Source organism: Pan paniscus, chromosome 12 (genome assembly GCF_029289425.2).
Source record: "Pan paniscus chromosome 12, NHGRI_mPanPan1-v2.0_pri, whole genome shotgun sequence".
Taxonomy (NCBI): domain Eukaryota; kingdom Metazoa; phylum Chordata; class Mammalia; order Primates; family Hominidae; genus Pan; species Pan paniscus.
Genome location: NC_073261.2, coordinates 2720250 through 2746558, shown reverse-complemented (window position 1 = coordinate 2746558; position 26309 = coordinate 2720250).

Genomic DNA, 26309 nt, shown 5'->3' with positions numbered 1-26309 from the left:
TTAGGGTGGTAGATATTTCCATGTTTATACAGATTGTGGTGTAGGTATTTCCATGTTTATAGAGTTAGCGGTGTAGATATTTCCATGTTTATAGAGATAGCGGTGGAGGTATTTCCATGAATATACTGATAGCGATGTAGATATTTCCATGTTTATACAGATAGTGGTGTAGATATTTCCCTGTTTATACAGATTTCGTTGTAGATATTTCCATGTTTATACAGTTAGGGTGGTAGATATTTCCATGTTTATACAGATTGTGGTGTAGGTATTTCCATGTTTATAGAGATAGCGGTGTAGATATTTCCATGTTTATACAGATGGCTTTGCAGATATTTCCATGTTTATACAGACGAAGGTGTAGATATGTCCCTATTTATACTGATGACTGAGTAGATATTTTCATGTATTTGCAGATGGCGTTGTAGATATTTCCATGTTTATACAGATAGCGGTGTGGCTATTTCCACGTTCATACAGATAGCAGTGTAGATATTTCCATGTTTATAGAGATGGCTTTGTAGATATTTCCATGTTTATACATATGGCAGTGTAGATATTTCCATGTTTATACAGATGGCGGGGTAGATATTTCCATGTTTATGCAGATGGCGGTGCCGATATTTCCATGTTTATACAGATAGCGGTGTAGGTATTTCCATGTTTGTACAGATAGCGGTGGAGATATTTCCATGTTTATACAGATAGCGGTGGAGATATTTCAATGTTTATACAGATGGCAGTGTAGATATTTCCAAGTTTATACAGATAGCGGTGTAGATATTTCCATGTTTATACAGACTGCGGTGTAGATATTTCCATGTTTATAGAGATGACTGTGTAGATATTTCAACGTTTATACAGATGGCGGTTTAAATATTTCCATATTTATAGAGAGAGCCGTGTAGATATTTCCATGTTCATGCAGATGGCGGTGAAGACATTTCCATGTTTATAGAGGTGGCAGTGTAGATATTTCTATGTTTATAGAGATATCGGTGTAGATAATTCCATGTTTATAGAGATGGCGGTGTAGGTATTTCTATGTTTATAGAGATAGTGGTGTAGATATTTCCATGTTTATACAGATAGCGGTGTAGATATTTCCATGTTTATACAGATAGCGGTGTTGGTATTTCCATGTTTATAGAGATAGTGGTGTTGATATTTCCATGTTTATACAGCTGACGGTGCAGAAAGTCTCATCTGTATACAGATGGCAGTGTAGATATCTCCATGTTTATACAGATAGTGGTGTAGATATTTCCATTTTTAACCAGATGGCGGTGTAGATAGTTCCATGTTTATGGAGATGGCGGTGTAGATATTTTCATGTTTATAGAGATGGAGGTGTAGATATTTCCACGTTTATACAGATAGCAATGTAGATATTTCCATGTTTATACAGATAGCGGTGTAGATATTTCCATGGTCAGAAAGATAGCGTTGTAGATATTTCCATGTTTACAGAGATAGCGGTGGAGATATTTCAATGTTTATACAGATAGCGATGTACATATTTCCATGTTTATACAGATAGCGATGTATATATTTCCAAGTTTATACAGATAGCGGTGTAGATATTTCCATGTTTATACAGATACTGGTGTAGATATTTCCATGTTTATACAGATTGTGGTGTAGGTATTCACATGTTTATAGAGGTAGCGGTGAAGGCATTTCCATGTTTATAGAGAAAGCGGTGTGGATATTTCCATGTTTATGCAGATGGCGCTGCAGATATTTCCATGTTTATACAGATAACGGTGTAGATATTTCCATGTTTATACAGATGACTGTGTAGTTATTTCCACGTTTATACAGATGTCGGTGTAGATATTTCCATGTTTATAGAGATAGACATGTAGATATTTCCATGTTTATACAGATAGCGGTGTAGACATTTCCATGTTTATAGAGATGGCGTTGTAGATATTTCCATATTTATACAGATAGCGGTGTAGATATTTCCGTGTTTATACAGATAGCAGTATAGATATTTCCATGTTCATACAGATAGCAGTGTAGATATTTCCATGCTTATACAGATCGTGCTGTAGATATTTCCATGTTTATACAGATAGCGGTGTAGATATTTCAAAATTTATACAGATAGCGGTGTAGATAATTCCATGTTTACAGAGATAGCGGTGTAGATATTTCCAAATTTTCACAGATTGCGGCGTACATATTTCCATCTTTACACAGATAGCGGGTTACAAATTTCCATGTTTACACAGACAGCTGTGTAGATATTTCCATGTTTTCACAGATAGTGTTGTAGATATTTCCATGTTTATACAGATAACGGTGTAGATATTTCCATGTTTATAAAGATAGCGTTGTAGATATTTCCATGTTTATAGAGATAGCGGTGGAGGTATTTCCATGAATATACTGATAGCGATGTAGATATTTCCATGTTTATACAGATAGTGGTGTAGATATTTCCCTGTTTATACAGATTTCGTTGTAGATATTTCCATGTTTATACCGTTAGGGTGGTAGATATTTCCATGTTTATACAGATTGTGGTGTAGGTATTTCCATGTTTATAGTGATAGCGGTGTAGATATTTCCATGTTTATACAGATGGCTTTGCAGATATTTCCATGTTTATACAGACGAAGGTGTAGATATTTCCCTATTTATACTGATGACTGAGTAGATATTTTCATGTATTTGCAGATGGCGTTGTAGATATTTCCATGTTTATACAGATAGCGGTGTGGCTATTTCCACGTTCATTCAGATAGCAGTGTAGATATTTCCATGTTTATAGATATGGCTTTGTAGATATTTCCATGTTTATACAGATGGCGTTGTAGATATTTCCATGTTTATACAGATATCGGTGTGGCTATTTCCACGTTCATACAGATAGCAGTGTAGATATTTCCATGTTTATAGAGATGGCTTTGTAGATATTTCCATGTTTATACATATGGCAGTGTAGATATTTCCATGTTTATATAGATGGCGGGGTAGATATTTCCATGTTTATGCAGATGGCGGTGCCGATATTTCCATGTTTATACAGATAGCGGTGTAGGTATTTCCATGTTTGTACAGATAGCGGTGGAGATATTTCCATGTTTATACAGATAGCGGTGGAGATATTTCAATGCTTATACAGATGGCAGTGTGGATATTTCCAAGTTTATACAGATAGCGGTGTAGATATTTCCATGTTTATACAGACTGCGGTGTAGATATTTCCATGTTTATACAGATGACTGTGTAGATATTTCAACGTTTATACAGATGGCGGTTTAAATATTTCCATATTTATAGAGAGAGCCGTGTAGATATTTCCATGTTCATGCAGATGGCGGTGAAGACATTTCCATGTTTATAGAGGTGGCAGTGTAGATATTTCTATGTTTATAGAGATATCGGTGTAGATAATTCCATGTTTATAGAGATGGCGGTGTAGGTATTTCCATGTTTATAGAGATAGTGGTGTAGATATTTCCATGTTTATACAGATAGCGGTGTAGATATTTCCATGTTTATACAGATAGCGGTGTTGGTATTTCCATGTTTATAGAGATAGTGGTGTAGATATTTCCATGTTTATACAGCTGACGGTGTAGAAAGTCGCATCTGTATACAGATGGCATTGTTGATATCTCCATGTTTATACAGATAGTGGTGTAGATATTTCCATTTTTAACCAGATGGCGGTGTAGATAGTTCCATGTTTATGGAGATGGCGGTGTAGATATTTTCATGTTTATAGAGATGGAGGTGTAGATATTTCCACGTTTATACAGATAGCAATGTAGATATTTCCATGTTTATACAGATAGCGGTGTAGATATTTCCATGGTCAGAAAGATAGCGTTGTAGATATTTCCATGTTTACAGAGATAGCGGTGGAGATATTTCAATGTTTATACAGATAGCGATGTACATATTTCCATGTTTATACAGATAGCGATGTATATATTTCCAAGTTTATACAGATAGCGGTGTAGATATTTCCATGTTTATACAGATACTGGTGTAGATATTTCCATGTTTATACAGATTGTGGTGTAGGTATTCACATGTTTATAGAGGTAGCGGTGAAGGCATTTCCATGTTTATAGAGAAAGCGGTGTGGATATTTCCATATTTATGCAGATGGCGGTGCAGATATTTCCATGTTTATACAGATAACGGTGTAGATATTTCCATGTTTATACAGATGACTGTGTAGTTATTTCCACGTTTATACAGATGTCGGTGTAGATATTTCCATGTTTATAGAGATAGCCATGTGGATATTTCCATGTTTATACAGATAGCGGTGTAGACATTTCCATATTTATAGAGATGGCGTTGTAGATATTTCCATATTTATACAGATAGCGGTGTAGATAATTCCATGTTTACAGAGATAGCAGTGTAGATATTTCCATGCTTATACAGATCGTGCTGTAGATATTTCCATGTTTATACAGATAGCGGTGTAGATATTTCCAAATTTATACAGATAGCGGTGTAGATAATTCCATGTTTACAGAGATAGCGGTGTAGATATTTCCAAATTTTCACAGATTGCGGCGTACATATTTCCATCTTTACACAGATAGCGGGTTACAAATTTCCATGTTTACACAGACAGCTGTGTAGATATTTCCATGTTTTCACAGATAGTGTTGTAGTTATTTCCATGTTTATACAGATAACGGTGTAGATATTTCCATGTTTATAAAGATAGCGTTGTAGATATTTCCATGTTTATAGAGATAGCGGTGGAGGTATTTCCATGAATATACTGATAGCGATGTAGATATTTCCATGTTTATACAGATAGTGGTGTAGATATTTCCCTGTTTATACAGATTTCGTTGTAGATATTTCCATGTTTATACAGTTAGGGTGGTAGATATTTCCATGTTTATACAGATTGTGGTGTAGGTATTTCCATGTTTATAGAGTTAGCGGTGTAGATATTTCCATGTTTATAGAGATATCGTTGTAGATATTTCCATGTTTCTTGAGGTAGCGGTGAAGTCATTTCCATGTTTATAGAGAAAGCGCTGTGGACATTTCCATGTTTATGTAGATGGCGGTGCAGATATTTCCATGTTTATACAGATTGCGGTGTAGATATTTCCATGTTTATACAGATGACTGGGTAGTTATTTCGATGTTTATACAGATGGCGGTGTAGATATTTACATGTTTATAGAGATGGCGTTGAAGATATTTCCATGTTTATACAGATAGCGGTGTAGATATTTCCGTGTTTATACAGATAGCGGTATAGATATTTCCATGTTCATACAGATAGTGGTGTAGATATTTCAATGTTTATACAGATCGTGCTGTTGATATTTCCATGTTTATACAGATAGCGGTGTAGATATTTCCACATGTATACAGATAGCGGAGTAGATAATTCCAGGTTTTCAGAGATAGCGTTGTAGATATTTCCAAATTTTCACAGATTGCGGTGTACATATTTCCATCTTTACACAGATAGCGTGTTAGAAATTTCCATGTTTACACAGATAGCTGTGTAGATATTTCCATGTTTTCACAGATAGTGTTGTAGATATTTCTATGTTTATACAGAACACGGTGTAGATATTTCTATGTTTATAAAGATTGCGGTGTAGATATTTCCATGTTTATAGAGAAGGCGGTGGAGGTATTTCCATGTATATACTGATAGCGATGTAGATATTTCCATGTTTATACAGATAGTGGTGTAGATATTTCCCTGTTTATACAGATTTCGCTGTAGATAATTCCATGTTTATACAGATAGGGTGGTAGATATTTCCATGTTTATACAGATTGTGGTGTAGGTATTTCCATGTTTATAGAGATAGCGGTGTAGATATTTCCATGTTTATACAGATGGCTTTGTAGTTATTTCCATGTTTATACAGACGAAGGTGTAGATATTTCCATATTTATACTGATGACTCTGTAGATATTTTCATGTATTTGCAGATGGCGTTGTAGATATTTCGATGCTTATACAGATAGCGGTGTGGCTATTACCATGTTTATACAGATAGCGGTGTGGATATTTCCATGTTTATAGAGATGGCTGTGCAGATATTTACATGTTTATACAGATGGAAGTGTAGATATTTCCATGTTTATACAGATAGTGGTGTAGATATTTCCAGGTTTATACAGATGACTGTGTAGGTATTTCCATGTTTATACAGATTGCGGTGTAGGTATTTCCATTTTTATAGAGATAGCGGTGTAGGTATTTCCATGTTTATACAGATGGCTGTGTAGATATTTCCATGTGTATACAGATGGCAGTGTAGGTATTTCCATATTTATACAGATGGAGGTGTAGATATTTCCATGTTTATACATATGACTCTGTAGATATTTCCATGTTTTTACAGATGGCGGTGTATATATTTCCATCTTTATACAGATAGCGGTGTGGCTATTTCCATGTTTATACAGATGGCGGTTTAGATATTTCCATGTTTATAGAGATGGCTGTGTAGATATTTACATGTTTATACAGATGGCAGTGTAGATATATTCATGTTTATACAGATAGTGGTGTAGATATTTCCAGGTTCATACAGATGACTGTGTAGTTATTTCCATGTTTATATAGATGGCGGTGAAGATATTTCCATGTTTATAGAGACAGCCGTGTAGATATATCCATGTTTATACAGATAGCGGTGTAGACATTTCCATGTTTATAGAGATAGCGCTGTAGTTATTTCCATATTTATACAGATAGCGGTGTCACTATTTCCATGATTATACAGATAGCAGTGGAGATATTTCCATGTTTATACAGACAGCGGTGGAGATATTTCCATGTTTAAAGAGATAGCGGTGTAGATATTTCCATGTTTATACAGATAGCTGTGTGGCTATTTCCATGTTTATACAGATAGCGTTGGAGATATTTCCATGTTTATACAGATAGCGGTGGAGATATTTCCATGTTTATACAGATAGCGGTGGAGATATTTCCATGTTTATACAGATAGCGGTGGAGATATTTCCATGTTTATACAGATAGCTGTGTGGCTATTTCCATGTTTATACAGATAGCGGTGTAGATATTTCCATGTTTATAGAGATGGCTGTGTATATATTTACATATTTACACAGATGGCAGTGTAGATATTTCCAATTTTAGACAGATAATGGTGTAAGTATTTCCATGTTTATGCAGATTGCGGTGTAGGTATTTCCATGTTTATAGAGACAGCCATGTAGATATTTCCATGTTTATACCGATAGCGGTGTAGACATTTCCATGTTTATAGAGATAGCGCTGTAGATATTTCCATATTTATACAGATAGCGGTGTCAATATTTCCATGTTTATACAGATAGAGGTGGAGATATTTCCATGTTTATACAGATAGCGGTGGAGATATTTCCATGTTTATACAGATAGCTTTGAGGCTATTTCCATATTTATACAGATAGCGTTGGAGATATTTCCATGTTTATACAGATAGCTGTGTAGATATTTCCATGTGTATACAGATGGAAGTGTTGATATTTCCATGTTTATACAGATGGAGGTGTAGGTATTTCCATGTTTATACAGTTGACTGTGTAGATATTTCCATGTTTTTACAGATGGCAATGTAGATATTTCCATGTTTATACAGATAGCGGTGTGGCTATTTCCACGTTTATACAGATAGCGGTGTAGATATTTCCATGTTTAGAGATGGCTGTGTAGATATTTTCATGTTTATACAGATGGCAGTGTAGATATTTTCATGTTTATACAGATTGTGGTGTAGATATTTCCAGGTTTATACAGATGACTGTGTAGTTATTTCCATGTTTATATACATGGCGGTGAAGATATTTCCATGTTTATAGAGACAGCCATGTAGATATTTCCATGTTTATACAGATAGCGGTGTAGACATTTCCATGTTTATAGAGATGGCATTGTAGTTATTTCCATATTTATACAGATAGCGGTGTAGATATTTCCATGTTTATACAGATAGCGGTATAGATATTTCCATGTTCCTACAGATAGCGGTGTAGATATTTCGATGCTTATACAGATCGTGCTGTAGATATTTCGATGTTTAAACAGATAGCGGTGTAGATATTTCCACATTTATACAGATAGCGGTGTAGATATTTCCATGTTTACAGAGATAACGGTGTAGATATTTCCATGTTTATGCAGATAGCGGTGGAGATATTTCCATGTTTATGAAGATAGCGTTGGAGATATTTTCATGTTTATAGAGATGGTATTGTAGATATTTCCGTATTTATACAGATATCCGTGTAGATATTTTGATGTTTATTCAAATGGTGGTGTAGATATTTCCGTGTTTATACAGATAGCGGTGTGGCTACTTCCATGTTTATACAGATGGCAGTATAGTTATTTCCAGGATTATACAAATATCGATGTAGATATTTCCATGTTTATAGAGATAGCGGTGTAGATATTTCCGTGTTTATACAGATGGCTGTGTGGACATATCCATGTGTATACAAATGGCATTGTAGATATTTCCATGTTTACACAGATGTAGGTGTAGGTATTTCCATGTTTATACAGAAGACTGTGTAGATATTTCGATGTTTTTATAGATGGCGGTGCAGATATTTCCATGTTTATACATATGGCTGTGTGGATATTTCCATGTGTATACATATGGCAGTGTAGATATTTCCATGTTTACACAGATGGAGGTGTAGGTATTTCCATGTTTATACAGATGACTGTGTAGATATTTCCATGTTTTTACAGATGGCGGTGTAGATATTTCCATGTTTACACAGATAGCGGTGTGGCTATTTCCATGTTTATACAGACGGAGGCGTAACATATTTCCATGTTTATTCAGATGACTGTGTAGGTATTTCCATGTTTTTACAGATGGCGGTGTAGATATTTGCATGTTTATACAGGTAGCGGTGTGTCTATTTCAATGTTTATACAGAAAGCGATGTAGATATTTCCATGTTTATACAGATAGCGGTGTAGATATTTCCATGTTTATACAGATACCAGTGGAGATATTTCCATGTTTATACAGATGGCGGTGTAGATACTTCCAAGTTTATGCAGATAGCGATGTAGGTATTTTCATGTTTATACAGACTGCGGTGCAGTTATTTCCATGTTTATACAGATAGCGGTGGAGTTATTTCCATGTTTATAGAGATAGCAGTGTAGATATTTCCATATTTATACAGATAGCTGTTTAGATAATTCCATGTTTATTCAGATGGCTGTGTAGATACTTCCAGGTTTACACATAGCGCTGTGGCTGGTTCCATGTTTACAGTGGGCAGGGTAGATATTTTCATGTTTATACAGATAGTGGTGTAGATATTTCCATGTTTATGAAGATAGCGGTGTAGATATTTCCATGTTTATAGAGATAGCGTTGGAGATATTTCTATGTTTATAGAGATAGCCGTCGAGATATTTCCATGTTTATACATATAACGATTTATATATTTCCATGTTTCTGCAGATAGCGGTGTAGATATTTCCATGTTTATACAGATAGCGGCGTAGATATTTCCATGTTTATACAGATAGTGGTGTAGATAATTCCATGTTTATAGGGATAGCGGTGGAGATATTTCCATGTTTGTACATATAGCGATGTAGATATTTCCATGTTCATACAGATAACGGTGGAGATATTTCCATGTTTATACAGATAGCGGTGGAGATATTTCCATGTTTATACAGATAGCGCTGGAGATATTTCCATGTTAATAGAGATGGCGGTGTAGATATTTCCATATTTATACAGATAGCCGTGTAGATATTTCGATGTTTATTCAGATGGTGGTGTAGTTATTTCCATGTTTATACGGATAACGGTGTGGATACTTTCATGTTTATACAGATACCGGTGGAGATATTTCCATGTTTATACAGAAAGCGATGTAGATATTTCCATTTTTATACAGATAGCGGTGTAGATATTTCCATGTTTATACAGATACCAGTGGAGATATTTCCATGTTTATACAGAAAGTGGTGGAGATATTTCCATGTTTATACAGATGGTTGTGTAGATATTTCCAAGTATATGCAGATAGCGATGTAGGTATTTCCATGTTTGTACAGACTGCGGTGCAGTTATTTCCCTGTTTATACAGATAGCGGTGGAGTTATTTCCATGTTTATAGAGATAGCATTGTAGGTATTTCCATATTTATTCAGATAGCAGTGTAGATAATTCCATGTTTATTCAGATGGCGGTGTAGATATTTCCAGGTTTACACATAGCGGTGTGGCTGGTTCCATGTTTACAGTGGGCAGTGTAGATATTTTCATGTTTATACAGATAGTGGTGTAGATATTTCCATGTTTATAAAGATAGCGGTGTACATATTTCCATGTTTATAGAGATAGCGGTGGAGATATTTCCATGTTTATAGAGATAGCCGTCGAGATATTTCCATGTTTATACATATGACGATTTAGACATTTCCATGTTTCTATGGATAGCGGCGTAGATATTTCCATGTTAATACAGATAGCGTTGTAGATATTTCCATGTTTATACAGATGGCGGTGTAGGTATTTCCATGTTTATACAGATAGCGGTGTACGTATTTCCATGTTTATAGAGATAGCGGTGTAGATATTTCCAAGTTTATACAGATTGCTGTTTAGATATTTCCATGTGTATACAGATGGCAGTGTTGCTATTTCCTTGTTTATAGAGATGGCCGTGTAGTTATTTCCATATTTATACAGATAGCCGTGTAGATATTTTGATGTTTATTCAGAAGGTGATGTAGATATTTCCATGTTTATACAGATAGCGGTGTGGCTACTTCCATGTTTATACAGATGGCAGTATAGGTATTTCCAGGTTTATACAGATAGCGATGTAGATATTTCCATGTTTATAGAGATAGCGGTGCAGATATTTCCATGTTTATACAGATGGCTGTGTGGATATTTCCATGTGTATACAGAGGGCAGTGTAAATATTTCCATGTTTACACAGATGGAGATATAGGTATTTCCTTGTTTATAGAGATGACAGCGTAGATATTTCCATGTTTTTACAGATGGCGGTGTAGATATTTCCATGTTTATATAGATATCGGTTTGGCTATTTCCATGTTTATACAGATAATGGTGTAGATATTTCCATGTTTATTGAGATGTCTGTGTAGATATTTCCATGTTTATGCAGTTGGCAGTGTAGATATTTCGATGTTTATACAGATAATGGTGTAGTTATTTCCATGTTTATGCAGATGACTGTGTAGGTATTTCCATGTTTGTTGAGATGGCGGTGTAGGTATTTCCATGTTTATAAAGATAGCCATGTAGATATTTCCATGTTTATGCAGATATCGGTGTAGACATTTCTATGTCTATAGAGATAGCTTTGTAGGTATTTCGATATTTATACAGATGGCGGTGTAGATATTTCCATGTTTATAGAGATAACCATGTAGATATTTCCATGTTTATACAGATAGCGGTGTAGACATTTCCATGTTTATAGAGATATCGGTGTAGGTATTTCCATATTTATACAGATAGCCGTGTAGATATTTCCATGTTTATTCAGATGGCGGTGTAGATATTTCCATGTTTATACAGATTGCGCTGTGGCTGTTTCCATGTTTATACAGACGGCAGTGTAGATATTTCCATGTTAATAAAAATAGAGTTGAAGATATTTCCATGTTTACAGATTGCGGTGTATATATTTCCATATTTATACAGATAGCGTTGGAGATATTTCCATGTTTATAGAGATGGCGGTGTAGATATTTCCAAGTTTATACAGATAATGGTGTAGATATTTTCATGTTTATACAGATAGCGGTGTCGATATTTCCATGTTTATACAGATACCGGTGGAGATATTTCCATGTTTATATAGATAGTGGTGGAGATATTTCCATGTTTATACAGATAGCGTTGGAGATATTTCCATGTTTACAGAGATGGCGGTGTAGATATTTCCATGTATATACAGAAAGCGGTGTTGATATTTCCATGTTTATACAGATAGTGGTGGAGATTTTCCATGTTTATACAGATAGTGGTGGAGATATTTCCATGTTTATACAGATAGCGTTGGAGATATTTCCATGTTTATAGAGATGGCGGTGTAGATATTGCCAAGTTTATAGAGATAGTGGTGTAGATATTTCCCTGTCTATAGAGATAGCGGTGTAGATATTTCCATGTTTATACAGATAGCGGTGTGGATATTTCCATGTTTATACAGATAGTGGTGTAGATTTCCGTGTTTATACAGATAGCGGTGTTGATATATGCATGTTTACACAGATAGCGGTGTAGATGTTTCCATCTTTGGACAGGTTGCGGTGTAGATATTTCCATTTTTACACAGATAACGGTGAGGATATTTCCATGTTTACACAGATTGCTGTGTAGTTATTTCCATGTTTACACATATAGCGTTGTAGATATTTCCATATATATACAGATAGTGGTGTAGATATTTCCATGTTTAAACAGATAGTGGTGTAGATGTTTCCATGTTTGTACAGATAGCGGTGGAGATATTTCCATGTTTAGAGGGATAGCCGTGTAGATATTTCCATGTTTATACAGATAGCGGTGTAGATATTTCCATGTTTATAGAGAAAGCTGAGTAGATATTTCCATATTTATAGATATCGCTGTGTAAATATTTCCATGTTTATACAGATAGCGGTTTAGATATTTCCATGTTTATGCATATAGCGGTGTAGATATTTCCATGTTTATACTGATCTTGGTGTAGATATTTCCAAGTTTATACAGTTCGCGGCGTAGACATTTCCATCTTTCTCCAGATGGCAGTGTAGATATTTCTATATTTTTACAGATGGCGGTGTAGATATTTCCATGTTTATAGAGATTGCAGTGTAGATATTTCTATGTTTATAGAGATAGCCGTGTAGATAATTCCATGTTTATGCAGATGGCAGTGTAGATATTTCCATGTTTATGCAGATGGTGGTTTAGATGTTTCCATGTTTATAGAGATTGCGGAGTAGATATTTCTATGTTTATAGAGATAGCGGTGTAGATAATTCCATGTTTATAGTGATGGCGGTGCATATATTTTCACGTTTATAGAGATCGTGGTGTAGATATTTCCTTGTTTATACAGATAGCGATGTAGATATTTCCATGTTTATACAGATAGCGGTGTTGCTATTTCCATGTTTATAGAGATAGCGGTGTAGATATTTCCATATTTATACAGCTCGCGTTGTAGATACTTCCATCTTTATTCAGATGGCAGTGTAGATATTTCCATGTTTATAGAGATAGCATTGTAGATATTTCCATGTTTACACAGATGGTGGTGTAGATAGTTCCATGTTAATGGAGATGGCGGTGTAGATATTTTCATGTTTATAGAGATTGCGTTGTAGATATTTCCATGTTTATAGGGATCGCGGTGTAGATATTTCCATGTTTTTTGAGATAGCGTTGTAGGTATTTCCATGTGTACAGACATAGCGGTGTAGATACTTCCATGTTTATACAGAAGGCTGTGTAGGTATTTCCATGTGTATACAGATGGCATTGTAGATATTTCCATGTTTATAGAGATGGTGGTGTAGATATTTCCATGTTAAAACAGACAGCGGTGTATATATTTCCATGTTTATACAGAGAGCGGTGGAGATATTTCCATATTTTTACATATAGCGGTGGAGATATATCCATGTTTATATAGATGGCGGTGTAGATATTTTCATGTTTATACAGATAGCGGTGTACATATTTCCAAGTTTGTACACATAGCCGTGTAGATATTTCCATGTTTATACTCATAGTGGTGTTCATATTTCCACGTTTACAGAGATTGCGGTGTAGATATTTCCATGTTTATTCTAATGGCTGTGTAGATATTTCCATGTTTATACAGATGGCATTGTAGATATTTCCATGTTTATACTGATGGATATGTAGATATTTCCTTCTTCATACAGATGTCTGTGTATATATTTCCATGTTTTTACAGATGGCGGTGTAGATATTTCCATGTTTATACAGATAGCGGTGTTGGTATTTCCGTGGTTATAGAGATAGCGGTGAAGATATTTCCATATTTATACAGCTCGCGGTGTAGATATGCTCATCTTTATACAGATGGCATTGTAGATATTTGCAAGTTTATAGAGATAGCGGTGTACATATTTCCATGTTTACACAGATAGTGTTGTAACTATTTCCATGTTTATAGAGATAGCGGTGTAAATATTTCTATGTTTATACAGATAGCGGTTTAAATGTTTACACATTTACAGAGATAGTGGTGTAGATATTTCTACATTTATACAGAAAGTGTTATAGATATTTCCACGTTTATAGAGATAGCGGTGTAGATATTTCCACGTTTATACAGATAGCGGTGTAGATATTTCCACATTTATAGAGATAGCGGTGTAGATATTTCCACGTTTATACTAATAGTGGTGTAGATATTTCCACATATATAGAGATATCGGTGTAGATATTTCCAAATTTATAGAGATAGCGGTGTAGATATTTCCATGTTTACAGAGACACCGTTGTAGATATTTCCACGTTTATACAGATCGCATTGTAGATATTTCCATGTTTACAGAGACAGTGGTGTAGCTATTTCCACATTTATAGAGATAGCCTTGCAGATATTTCCAAGTTTATGGAGACAGTGGTGTAGATATTTGCATGTTTATAGAGACAGTGGTGTAGATATTTCCATGTTTTTAGAGACAGCGGTGTAGATATTTCCGTGTTTATAAAGATAGCAGTGTAGATATTTTAATGTTTATACAGACAGCAATGTAGATATTTCTATGTCTATAGAGATAGCTGTGTAGATATTTTCAGGTTAATACAGACAACAGTGTAGTTATTTCCATGTTTATAGAGATAGCGGTGTAGATATTTCAATGTTGATAGAGATTGCGGTCTAAAGATTTCCATGTTTATACAGATATCGTTGTAAATACTTCCACGATTATACAGATAGCGGTGTTAATATTTTCATGTTTATAGACATAGCTGTGTAGATATTTTCATGTTTATTGAGATAGCAGTGTAAATATTTCCATGTTTATACAGATAGCCGTGTAAATGTTTACACGTTTATAGAGATAGCGGTGTAGGTATTCCCACATTTATACAGATAGCGGTGTAGATGTTTCCACATTTATAGAGATAGCGTTTTAGATGTTTCCACGTTTATACAGATAGCGGTGAAGATATTTCCACGTTTATACAGCTTGAGGTGTAGATATTTCCAAGTTTATACACATAGCGGTGTAGATATTTCCACGTTTATACACATACTGGTGTAGATATTTTCATGTTTATACAGATAGCGGTGTAGATATTTCCACGTTTGTAGACATAGCGATGTAGAAATTTCCACATCTATTCAGATAGCGGTGTAGATATTTCCAAGTTAATACAGATAACCGTGTAGATATTTCCAGGTTTATAGAGACAGTGGTGTAGATATTTCCATGTTTATATAGATATCGGTGTAGATATTTCCATGTTTATAGAGACAACGATGTAGATATTCCCATGTTTATACAGATAGCGATGTAGGTATTTCCATGTTTATACAGTCAGTGGTGTAGATATTTCCATGTTTAAACAGATATCGGTGTATATATTTCCATGTTTATACAGACAGCGGTGTAGATATTTCCATGTTTTACAGATAGTGATGTAGATATTTCCATGTTTATTGAGATAGCGGTGTAGATATTTCCATGTTTATAGAGATAGCTTTGTAAATATTTCCATGTTTATACAGATAGCGGTGTAAGTATTTCCATGTTTATAGAGATAGCGGTTTAGATATTTCCATGTTCATGGAGATAGCGGTGTAGATATTTCCATGTTTATATAGATAGCCGTGTAAATTTTTACAGGTTTATTGAGATAGCGGTGTAGGTATTTCCATAATTATAGAGATAGCTGTGTAGATATTTCCATGTTTATACAGATGGCTATGTAGGTATTTCCATGTTAATACAGATAGCATTGTAGATATTTCCATGTTTATAGAGACAGCAGTGTAGATATTTCCATGTTTATGCAGATGGCGCTGTACATATTTCCATGTTTATACAGACAGCGGTGTAGATATTTCTATGTTTATAGAGATAGCGGTGTTGATATTTTCATGTTTATACAGACAGCGCTGTAGGTATTTCCATGTTTATAGAGATAGCGGTGTAGATATTTCCATGTTTATAGAGATAGCGGTGTAAATATTTCCATGTTTATACAGATAGCCGTGTAAGTATTTCCATGTTTATACAGATAGCGTTGTAAATATTTTCATGTTTATAGAGATAGCGGTGTAGATATTTCCATGTTTATAGAGATAGCTGTGTAGATATTTCCATGTTTATAGAGATAGCTGTGTAAATGTTTGCACGTTTATTGAGATAGCGGTGTAGATATTCAGACATTTATAGAGATAGCGGTGTAAATATTTCCATGTTTATAGAGATAGCGGTGTAGATATTTCCATGTTTATAGAGACGGCAGTGTAAATATTTCCATATTTATACAGATAGCATTGTAATTGTTTACACATTTACAGAAATAGCAGTGTAGATATTTCCATGTTTATACAGAAAACGGTTTAGATATTTCCACGTTTTCTGAGATTTTATGAAAAGTAATTTTATCAAGACGAAACTAGTAATTGGGGTACCTACCTTATGGCATTTTTTACATTGAGAGTGTTTAAAATACCCCTCCCCTAACCAAAACCCTGACAAATAGAGCCTGGGAAGGCCATGCAAAAAAGGATTCTTGGGCTTGTATGCCTGATAAAAAAACTTATCACAGAAGACTGCAAAAAACCCAATCTTGCACAAAGCCCATTGCAACTTTGCACACAACAATGCTTCTGAAGGATATTTGCCCAACTGCTGCCTGTCCAACCTGGGCCTGGCATCACCTTTGTTATTGATCTTTGTAGCCAAGGATAATCATTTCCAAATGATCATATATTCTTCCTCATTTTTTCTTTTGTCTTCCTTTACCTCCGTGAATATTCATATAGTTTACTCTGGCTTGCCTGTTTCTATTGCAAAGCTCTGTTTCCAAACAAATATCTTTTTCTTGTGGAGAGCCTCTCTCTGTTTGTTATTTAGGTTCATAAGAGAAATGTGAACATTTGAGAGCTCAGGTAAAAGCCTTAGTCTACAGTGAAACTTTTTTGCACCCTTAGATGCTTACTTCCACTACAACTTGCAGGTGGGCCTTGAAAAGTTCTTGGAATAAGTTTGAGCTTTGGTCTTCTCCGATTCATTTAGCATAGATTCTCAAAATGTGGTCCCTGGACCCACAGCATCAGCATCACCTGGAGATTGTTAGAAATGCAAATCATCGGGCCTCATTCCAGACCCTCAGCTGGAAACTCTAGGGGCATGGCCAGACCCTCTGTAGCTGAACAAGCCATCCAGGTGGTTTTGATGCAGCTAAAGTTCTGGAACAACTAATGTAGCCCCATTTGGAAAACTTGGCTCTACAGGCCTCCCTAGCTGGTAAGCTGCTAGCATTTTTTGTTTGCTTGTTTGTTTGTTTTGATACAGGGTCTTGCTCTGTTGACCAGACCGTGACCTCCTGGGTTCAAGCGAGGACTCAGCCTCCTGAGTAGCCGGGACTACAGGTATGTGCCACCACCATGCCCAACTAATTTTTGTATTTTTTTTTGTAGGGATGGGGTTTTAGCCCAGGCTAGTCTCAAACTCCTGGACTCAAGCAATCTGCCCTCTTTGGCCTCACGAACTGCTGGGATTATAGGCATGAGCCACCACTCCTGGCCCAAAGTTCATATTTTAACTACTAACCTAAATTATTTTAAAAACAAAAGTCTCCTTGGACTCAAACCAGGTCAGTGTGACATGATCATGTGCCTGTTTTGTGCAGGGTGAAGTGAGATTATTATCTAGGAAATAGCTGAAATGTCCTGAGGGTGACAAAGAGGAGCTGTGTTTTCAGCCAAATATCAGAACCAGGGCCACTGCCTGCCGCCGAACCCCAGCGGGCACCCCTACTTTGTGTTTATCTGTGGTGGCTACGCTTGCCCACCTGTTGGGAACCCCGAGAATGACTCCAGACTTTTCCAGGGACTGCATGCCAGGCTATTTTTACAATTTATGTGTAGACTTTGTTCGGGTGGAGAAGTTATTTTATGAAGACAAAAAAAGCAATTGGGGTACCTACCTTATGGCATTTTTTACATTGAGAGTGTTAAAAATACCCCTCCCCTAACCAAAACCCTGACAAATAGAGCCATGGAAGACCATGCAAAAAAGGATTCTTGGGCTTGTATGCCTGATAACAAAAACTTATCACAGAAGTCTGCAAAAAACACAACCTTGCACAAAGCCCATTGCAACTTTGCACACAACAATGCTTCTGAAGGATATTTGCCCAACAACTGCCTGTCCAACCTGGGCCTGGCATCACCTTTGTTATTGATCTTTGTAGCCAAGGATAATCATCTCCAAATGATCATATAATCTTCCTCATTTTTTCTTTTGTCTTCCTTTACCTCCGTGAATATGCATATAGTTTACTCTGGCTTGCCTATTTCTATTGCAAGGCTCTGTTTCCAAACGAATATCTTTTTCTTGTGGAGAGCCTCTCTCTGTTTGTTATTTAGGTTGATAAGAGAAATGTGAACATTTGAGAGCTCAGGTAAAAGCCTTAGTCTACAGTGAAACTTTTTTGCACCCTTAGATGCTTACTTCCACTACAACTTGCAGGTGGGCCTTGAAAAGTTCTTGGAATAAGTTTGAGCTTTGGTCTTCTCCGATTCATTTAGCATAGATTCTCAAAATGTGGTCCCTGGACCCACAGCATCAGCATCACCTGGAGATTGTTAGAAATGCAAATCATCGGGCCTCATTCCAGACCCTCAGCTGGAAACTCTAGGGGCATGGCCAGACCCTCTGTAGCTGAACAAGCCATCCAGGTGGTTTTGATGCAGCTAAAGTTCTGGAAAAACTAATGCAGCCCCATTTGGAAAACTTGGCTCTACAGGCCTCCCTAGCTGGTAAGCTGCTAGCATTTTTGTTTGCTTGTTTGTTTGTTTTGATACAGGGTCTTGCTCTGTTGACCAGACCGTGACCTCCTGGGTTCAAGCGAGCACTCAGCCTCCTAAGTAGCCGGGACTACAGGTATGTGCCACCACCATGCCCAACTACTTTTTGTATTTTTTTTTGTAGGGATGTGGTTTTAGCTCAGGCTAGTCTGAAACTCCTGGACTCAAGCAATCTGCTCACTTTGGCCTCACAAACTGCTGGGATTATAGGCATGAGCCACTGTGCCCGGCCCTGCCAGCTTTGTATAAGCTGAGGAGTTTTTAAAAATACCTAGACTCAGGGCAAACCCCAGACACTTAAGTCAGATTCTCTGGGAGGTGAAGCCCAGGCACTGGTATTTTTAAAGTCTCTACAGATGGTTCTAATGTGCTGCTAAGTTAGAGAACCGCTGATCTAGACCAGGCCTTTTCAAACTTAATGTGCACGTGAATTACCTGGACCTTGTTAAAATGCAGATTCAGTCTGCATAGGCCTGGGGTGGAGCCTGAGCTTCTGCATTTTTAACAAGTCTCTAGAGGATGCTGCTGCATCTGGGCTGCTAACTACACTTGGAAATAGGAGGTTCTGGAGAGCAGAGGAAAGAGCATGAACCATAACCTAGGGGCTGGTAGTCCTGACTTCCGAGCCAAGGTTTGCCTTTATGTGGCTGGCAACTTGCTTGGACTCCTGCCTCAATTCTTTCAGCCCAAGGTTTGTCCTGCCTCAGAAGGATGTCAAGAAAATTGAGTGAGTAATGCAGAATTGTTTCTTAAAGTGTGTGCAGATGCTCCATGAATTTAGAGAGTATGTGGATGCACATTAGTAAATTTTAATAGTTGTGAACATGTTGTTATGAGTACTTAGAACAAGTAATAATGGCTTTTGATGTATAGTAGTAAGAAAGCTTCCTTTTAAAAGGCATGTATTTAAGTTTCAAAAGTGGGGCTATTTAAAAATATATGAAATAAATAATAGTAGAGGTAATTGACAGAGCAAAATTAGGAAGGCAGGATGAGAATGACTCAAGTTTGGGAAATGCTGAGAAAGCAGATGCCCAAGGGCTATGAAAACTTAAAAAATAGGTAGCACTTGATTTTGATTGGCTGAATGAGATGATGTGTTTGATCATTTATGGGGTTGGCATTTGGCAACATGCACTGGGTGGCTGGGATCACTGTTTATTAAAAAATATTTGAGTCTCTACTTTGCACTAGATACTCTTTTAGTCTCTTGGAAAAGGGATTGGGGGGCAGGCAGGATAAAAACGAATCATTTATGCCCACAAGAAAATTGCAGGAAGATAAAAGTCATGAAATAAACTCTATGCTTCTAATTTAATTTTTTTTATAGATTATGAGAAAAAAGTTTTGCTCACTATCAGCTAGGAAAGCTGTCTTAGCACAACTATTCATTCTTGCACAAATCAAAATCAAGATGAGCCAGATTTAATTTAATATTTTTTCACAGATTATGAGAAAAAAGTTCTAATTTAATTTTTTTATAGATTATGAGAAAAAAGTTTCTCTCTCTATCAGCTAGGAAAGCTGTCTTAGCACAACCATTCATTCTTGCAGAAATCAAAATCAAGATGAGCCAGAAGGCTCCATTCTGACAGCTTCTAATGGAGAAGCTACATTTACTGGACATGGAGAAAGTTGCTGGGCACTAAGGACTGTGCTCATTTCTTGAACTAGATAAATGATCTTGGTGTAGCATAATACCAAAACTTCTTGTCGCAGCCCGTAAGGACAGAACTCAATCAGCCTGAAAAGGAAGTCAGTGACTCCGACTCAACACAGGAATGTTCTGTGATTCCTAAAGAAGGATGTAGGAGTGTGGCACAATTCAACCACAGTCTGTGGCCCTGTGCCTCTGCCTTGACATGAGTGGGATTTCCCAGCTGGTCATTTTCTTCTTCTCTAAGACATTGGGAACAAATTACTTGACCTCCTCTGGGCTTCAGTACTCCCACTCATCAAATTAGAGGACTGGGTAGTCGCTAGGCTCTCTTTAGGCATCATATTTTAGTTTCTGTGATTTTAAATTTGAGAAGGGTTGTCTAAGGGAGAATACATAGGGGAGGGGTAAAGGCTTATTAAAAGTGTAGTTAGACACTGAATGTTTAAGAATTGCATTTTGTAATAATACCTTTACCTAATCAGGACTGACAATCTTACCTGATGACAGCACATGGAGGAATGGCTGCATTCAAAAATAAAAATGAAATAAAACAAGACCTTATTTGAACTTAGCAATAATGCTGATTCCTCTTTTTGATTTGAGGAGGTTATAGCTGTTGTAAATGCTTGAATTGGGTCTGCCCAGGCAAAACGGAGTCAAGAGTCCATGTCGGATGAATTTTAACAATGTAGACAATAGAAAGGGTTGCTTAAACTGCCCCTCTTTTACCAAAACACATTTACAAATGAAAGAACAACACTTCCATTTTTTAAAAACATTTTTGAGGTGAAGTCTTCCTTTGTCACCCAGAGTGGAGTGCAGTGGTGCGATCTTGGCTCACTGCAAACTTTGCCTCCCGGGTTCAAGTGATTCTCCTGCCTCATCCTCCCGAGTAGCTGGGACTACAGGCGCCCACCACCATTCCTAGCTAATTTTTGTATTTTTAGTAGAGACAGGGTTTCACCATGTTGGCCAGGCTGGTCTCGAACTCCTGACCCCAGGTGATCCGCCGACCTCGGCCTCTGAAAGTGCTGGGATTACAGGCGTGAGCCAACATGCATGGCCAAAAAATTTCCATTTTTAATTGCAGGGTCTGGGGAATTAAAATGCATCCGTAATATCTTGCATCTCTCCGCTCGGGATTGCATGAATGCAGAGGGATGGGGAGGACTTCTTGAGGCAAGCATCCCCCTCTTGTCGCCTGCCATCTGGACAGAGAGGGCTGTGATTTATCTCACTTTAATCAGGAAGGACCCGATGGGTGGATGGAGAGGTCTGACGGCTTTGTTGCTCCATGTGGGAAAGAAACGGACAGAGTGAATTTGTGTATGATCCCTAAGGAGAAAGCGTCTTTGTGCTCTATTTGTTTTTGACCTGGAGCCCCTGAAAGCAAGCTAGTTACAAGTTGAAATAGGCCGTTTCTAAAGTGTGATTTTGTTTTAGTATGAGCCTTGATTACAAAGGGGAAAAAAACCCGCTTAATTTACATACACCACATGTAGTGCAGGATCCCCTGGGCTGTCTTTTCAGGTATCAGGAAACTTTGATGAAAGTCGCTTGTCTCATCTAGGAGTCATTTCATATTGTTTAGCAGAGCCTGGTATTAACATTTCCTTCCAACTGTTTACTGGAATCTGTGTGTTCCCTTCAAGTGATGCATACTAGGTGCACAGGCTTCCTGCCACTGTCATCCTAATCTTTCCGTGCAGACAGGAGCAGAGGGGAGAGCGCTGAGCCAGGCCCCAGCTTGCTTTTCTTTCCTGACACAGTCCAGCTCCGCTGCACTTCTCAGCTCTTGCTCTAGGTGGTGGTGTTTGACCATTTTCTTCATGTGACCCTCCACTCGGTAATATAAATTCATTCAGAGGATGACCTGATATCAAAAAAAAAATTCCTTTTGATTAGTAGAATCAACTTGTTTCTTCACACGATACTCTTCCCACTGAGACACAGGGAGACAATTCTGACTCCAGGTTTGCAACCTTGAGATTTCTCTCAGATGCAATAAAAAAAACAAAAAAGCATTTTGAGTGGCACAGTGATGCCTAGTGCATGATCATATTTGTCTGCTCAAACATTAAAGGGAAACTTGTGGGTTTGAGGATGCCCAGCAGCACGACAGCTGCCAATGTAAATGAGCCGTATAGAGAGAGAGGGGGCGGGAGGGGACTACAAACTTCAGAATATGAGCTGATCGTTTATAAGTTAAAAAAAAAAAAAAAACAAGTCAAAAGGGAGCCCAGGATGGTGCAAGAAAGAGGAGAAAGGAAGATTTTCCTTGCAGCTAATCAGGAGAGTTCATAAGGGCTGATTACATGAGTGGAAGCCTTAAGTTCTTTTTTAAAAAAAAATGTGAAAATTTGCATGTATGTATGTATGTATGTATGTATGTATGTATGTATAGCTTCGTGTATTACCATTATTATTGCAATCAGCAAATGGATTTACTTCCTTTATCTCATGGGCTCCTTCCCACTCACTTCTGGCAGCACATTTTCCTTTCTCCTTCATCCCAGAACACCAAAGAACAGATGCGCTTCCTAACCCTGGCTCCAGGGGACTTTATACAATGTAAACAGTGCACCTCTAACGTGGTTCACCGCTTAGAGAACGTGTGTCCCATTTTAAAACTGTGACTCCTTTATATTTTGCAGTGCTTATTTTAATAAGAGACATTGGACTTGTGACTTAGTTTTCATGGAGGAGTGAGCTTAATGGTTGAAAGTAATCGATAAACTTGTTTTTCCTCTGATGCCATCAGCCAAGATCCTATGGCAATAGTAAGAGGATGACACTGGGCTGGCACCCCCTCCATAACATATTTGGACCATGTTTTTCCCCCAGAATGCACATGCAATAGCTTTGGTTTGGTAAGAGAGAGATGGTGTACTTGGTTTCCTTCTGTCACACTTTTGGTGAAATGAATTAGACTTTTAAATCAGGAAATTCAGCGAGATGAGTTAGATTTTTACACAAGAGCAGTGGAGGACTTCCAGCTGGTTGGGGGAATGATACGGAAATATCTTGCTAAATCAGGGTCTGGTGGAATGCTGCTCCCCTGGCAGGCTCCTCTTCACAGGGAGCAATCTGTGGGTTGCTTATAGAACAGAGCGAGCAGGAGGCATAGCATGGTCTTGCTCATCGGAAGACCCGGTGTTCAGATGTTTGTCATTAGGAACTGGGTGTGGGCTTTTTCAAGTTAAACTGAAGCAGCAGTTCTATTAGGAAGAGGCTCCCAGATCAGCATCTTCTGTTTCTGGATACTCTCCCTTTGAAAAGCCAGATTTCAGCAAAAAGCTTTGCTAATGGTGAAATTGCACAACTGAAACCCTATGGGAGCAATGGGAAAGATGGAGAAAGAGGTGGTTATATCATGTACTTCAACAGTTTATTTAGAGGCTGTTGACGTTAGAATAACAAGCCAAGACAAACAAAAATACTCATTTTGGATGAAAATATTGTCTTTTCATGTTATTATAGATAGCTGAGTCCTAAGACTTATGCAGAAACACATTTTCCTAATGGGTGGCTGATTTTTCTGGTTGTGCAAGTAATATCCAAATTATTGTACAAATGTTTGGCTCAGGAGCAAACATTGTATTGCATATTGAGCTAATCACTTGCCCTTTCTAAGGTAAGCACTTACCTCTGCTTTCCCTTCATCTTGTCATTTCTGTTTGTGGGTACAGGTTTCCTGCTGGTTCTTTCTGTTTGGCTCTGATGTAACATGAATGAAGTTCTTAACATCCTTTCAGACATAAACACAACTTAGCTCATTGTTTCTGAGTTCATATAGAGGTTTTATTGCCCCTGAGACTTTCGTGTCAGACAGCTGGATGTTGCTGTGTTCAAGGCTCTATATGTTGATTTTGTATCCTACAACTTTACTGATTTCACCTATCAGTTCAGTTCTAACAGTTTTCAAATTTTATTTATTTGTTTTTGTTTTTTAAATATTGTATGTTTCATTTTAGAGTCAGGAGGGTAGATGTACAGATTTCTTAAACAGGTATATTGCATGGTGCTGAGGTTTGGGCTTCTAATGATCCCACCACCCAAGCAGTGAGCATAGTAATCGATAGGTAGTTTTTCAACCCTTGCTCCCACCATCCTTCCCTCCCACCTTTGGAGTCCCCCAGTGTCTATTGTTCCCTTCTTTGTGTTGAGTTCTAACCTTTTTTTAGTGAAGTTTGTAGGGTTTTCTATATATAACAAGATCATGCCGTCAGTAGAGACAGTTTCACTTCTTCCTTTCCTATTCGGATGCCTTTTATTTCTTTCCTTTGCCTAATTACCCTGAGAAGTGGTGTCTGTGGGCATCCTTGTCTTGTTCCTGATGGTAGAGGAAAAGTTTCAACTTTTCACCATTGATTATGGTGTTAGCTATGGGTTTGTCATATATGGCCTTTATTTTGTTGGGATACAGTCCCTCAATACGTGATCTGTTGGGTGTTTTCTTTTTCACCATGAAAGGGTTTCAAATTTTGTCAAAAGCTTTTTCTATATCTATTGTGATGGCCATATAGTTTCTATCCTTTATTTTTCTAATATGGTATATTATATGTATTGATTTGCTTATGTTGAACCATGACATGATCATGGTGAATGATTCTTTCAATGTGCTATTGAATTTGGTTTGCTAGGATTTTGTTGAGGATTTTTGCATCTATGTAGATCAAGGATATTGGCCTGTCATTTTCCTTTCTTGTAGTGTTCTTGTCTGGCTTTGGAATCAGGGTAATGCTGGCCCTGTAAGATGAGTTTGGAAGTATTCCCTCCGCTGCAGCTTTTTGGAAGAGTTTGAGAAGGACTGGTATTCGTTCTTCTTAAAATATTTGGTAGAATTAATCTGGGAAGCCATCTGGTTTTGGGTTTTTCATTGATAGGAGACATTTTCTTACGGATTCAACCTCCTTGCTTGCTATTAGTCTGTTCAGATTTTTAAATTTCTTCATGAGTCAATCTTGGTAGGTTTTATGTGTCTGGGAATTTATCCATTTCTTCTAGATGATCCAATTAGTTAGTGTGTAATTATACCTAGCAGTTTCTTAGGATCCTTTGTATTTCTGTGATATTGGCTATGATGTTTCATCTTTCATTTCTGATTTTATGCTCTATTGAAAACATGAGGCATAGCAGGTAGGGGGCACTGGTCAGGACTTGGGGTATAAACTGACAGATGTTAAGGTGGGTGATTCTGGTTAACTCAGAAACTCCGAAGTCCCGTGTGGAAGAATTAACTGCCTGTACTCACCTAGTAATGTATATCCTTGGTCAAAAAAGATCCAGCTGAGAATGTTGGATGAAGGGACCAAATCAATATTCATCATTATATTGAAAACAAGTCAGATTGGCTGTGGTCTTTTGACAGCAGGTCAGTGGCTAAGTCTATTTGAACAAAGTTAGGGCAGGTTCAAGGGAGAATCCTGAGATCGGTATTCTTTGTTCCATACAAACTTGCCTTTCAGTTTCTTCTCCCCATGCCTCCAGGATGTCCCTGCACAGCCCGTAGGGCCCCCTCCTTCAGTACCTTGCCTTACGAAGGGGAGAAAATGAGTTTTCCAATGTTAGCA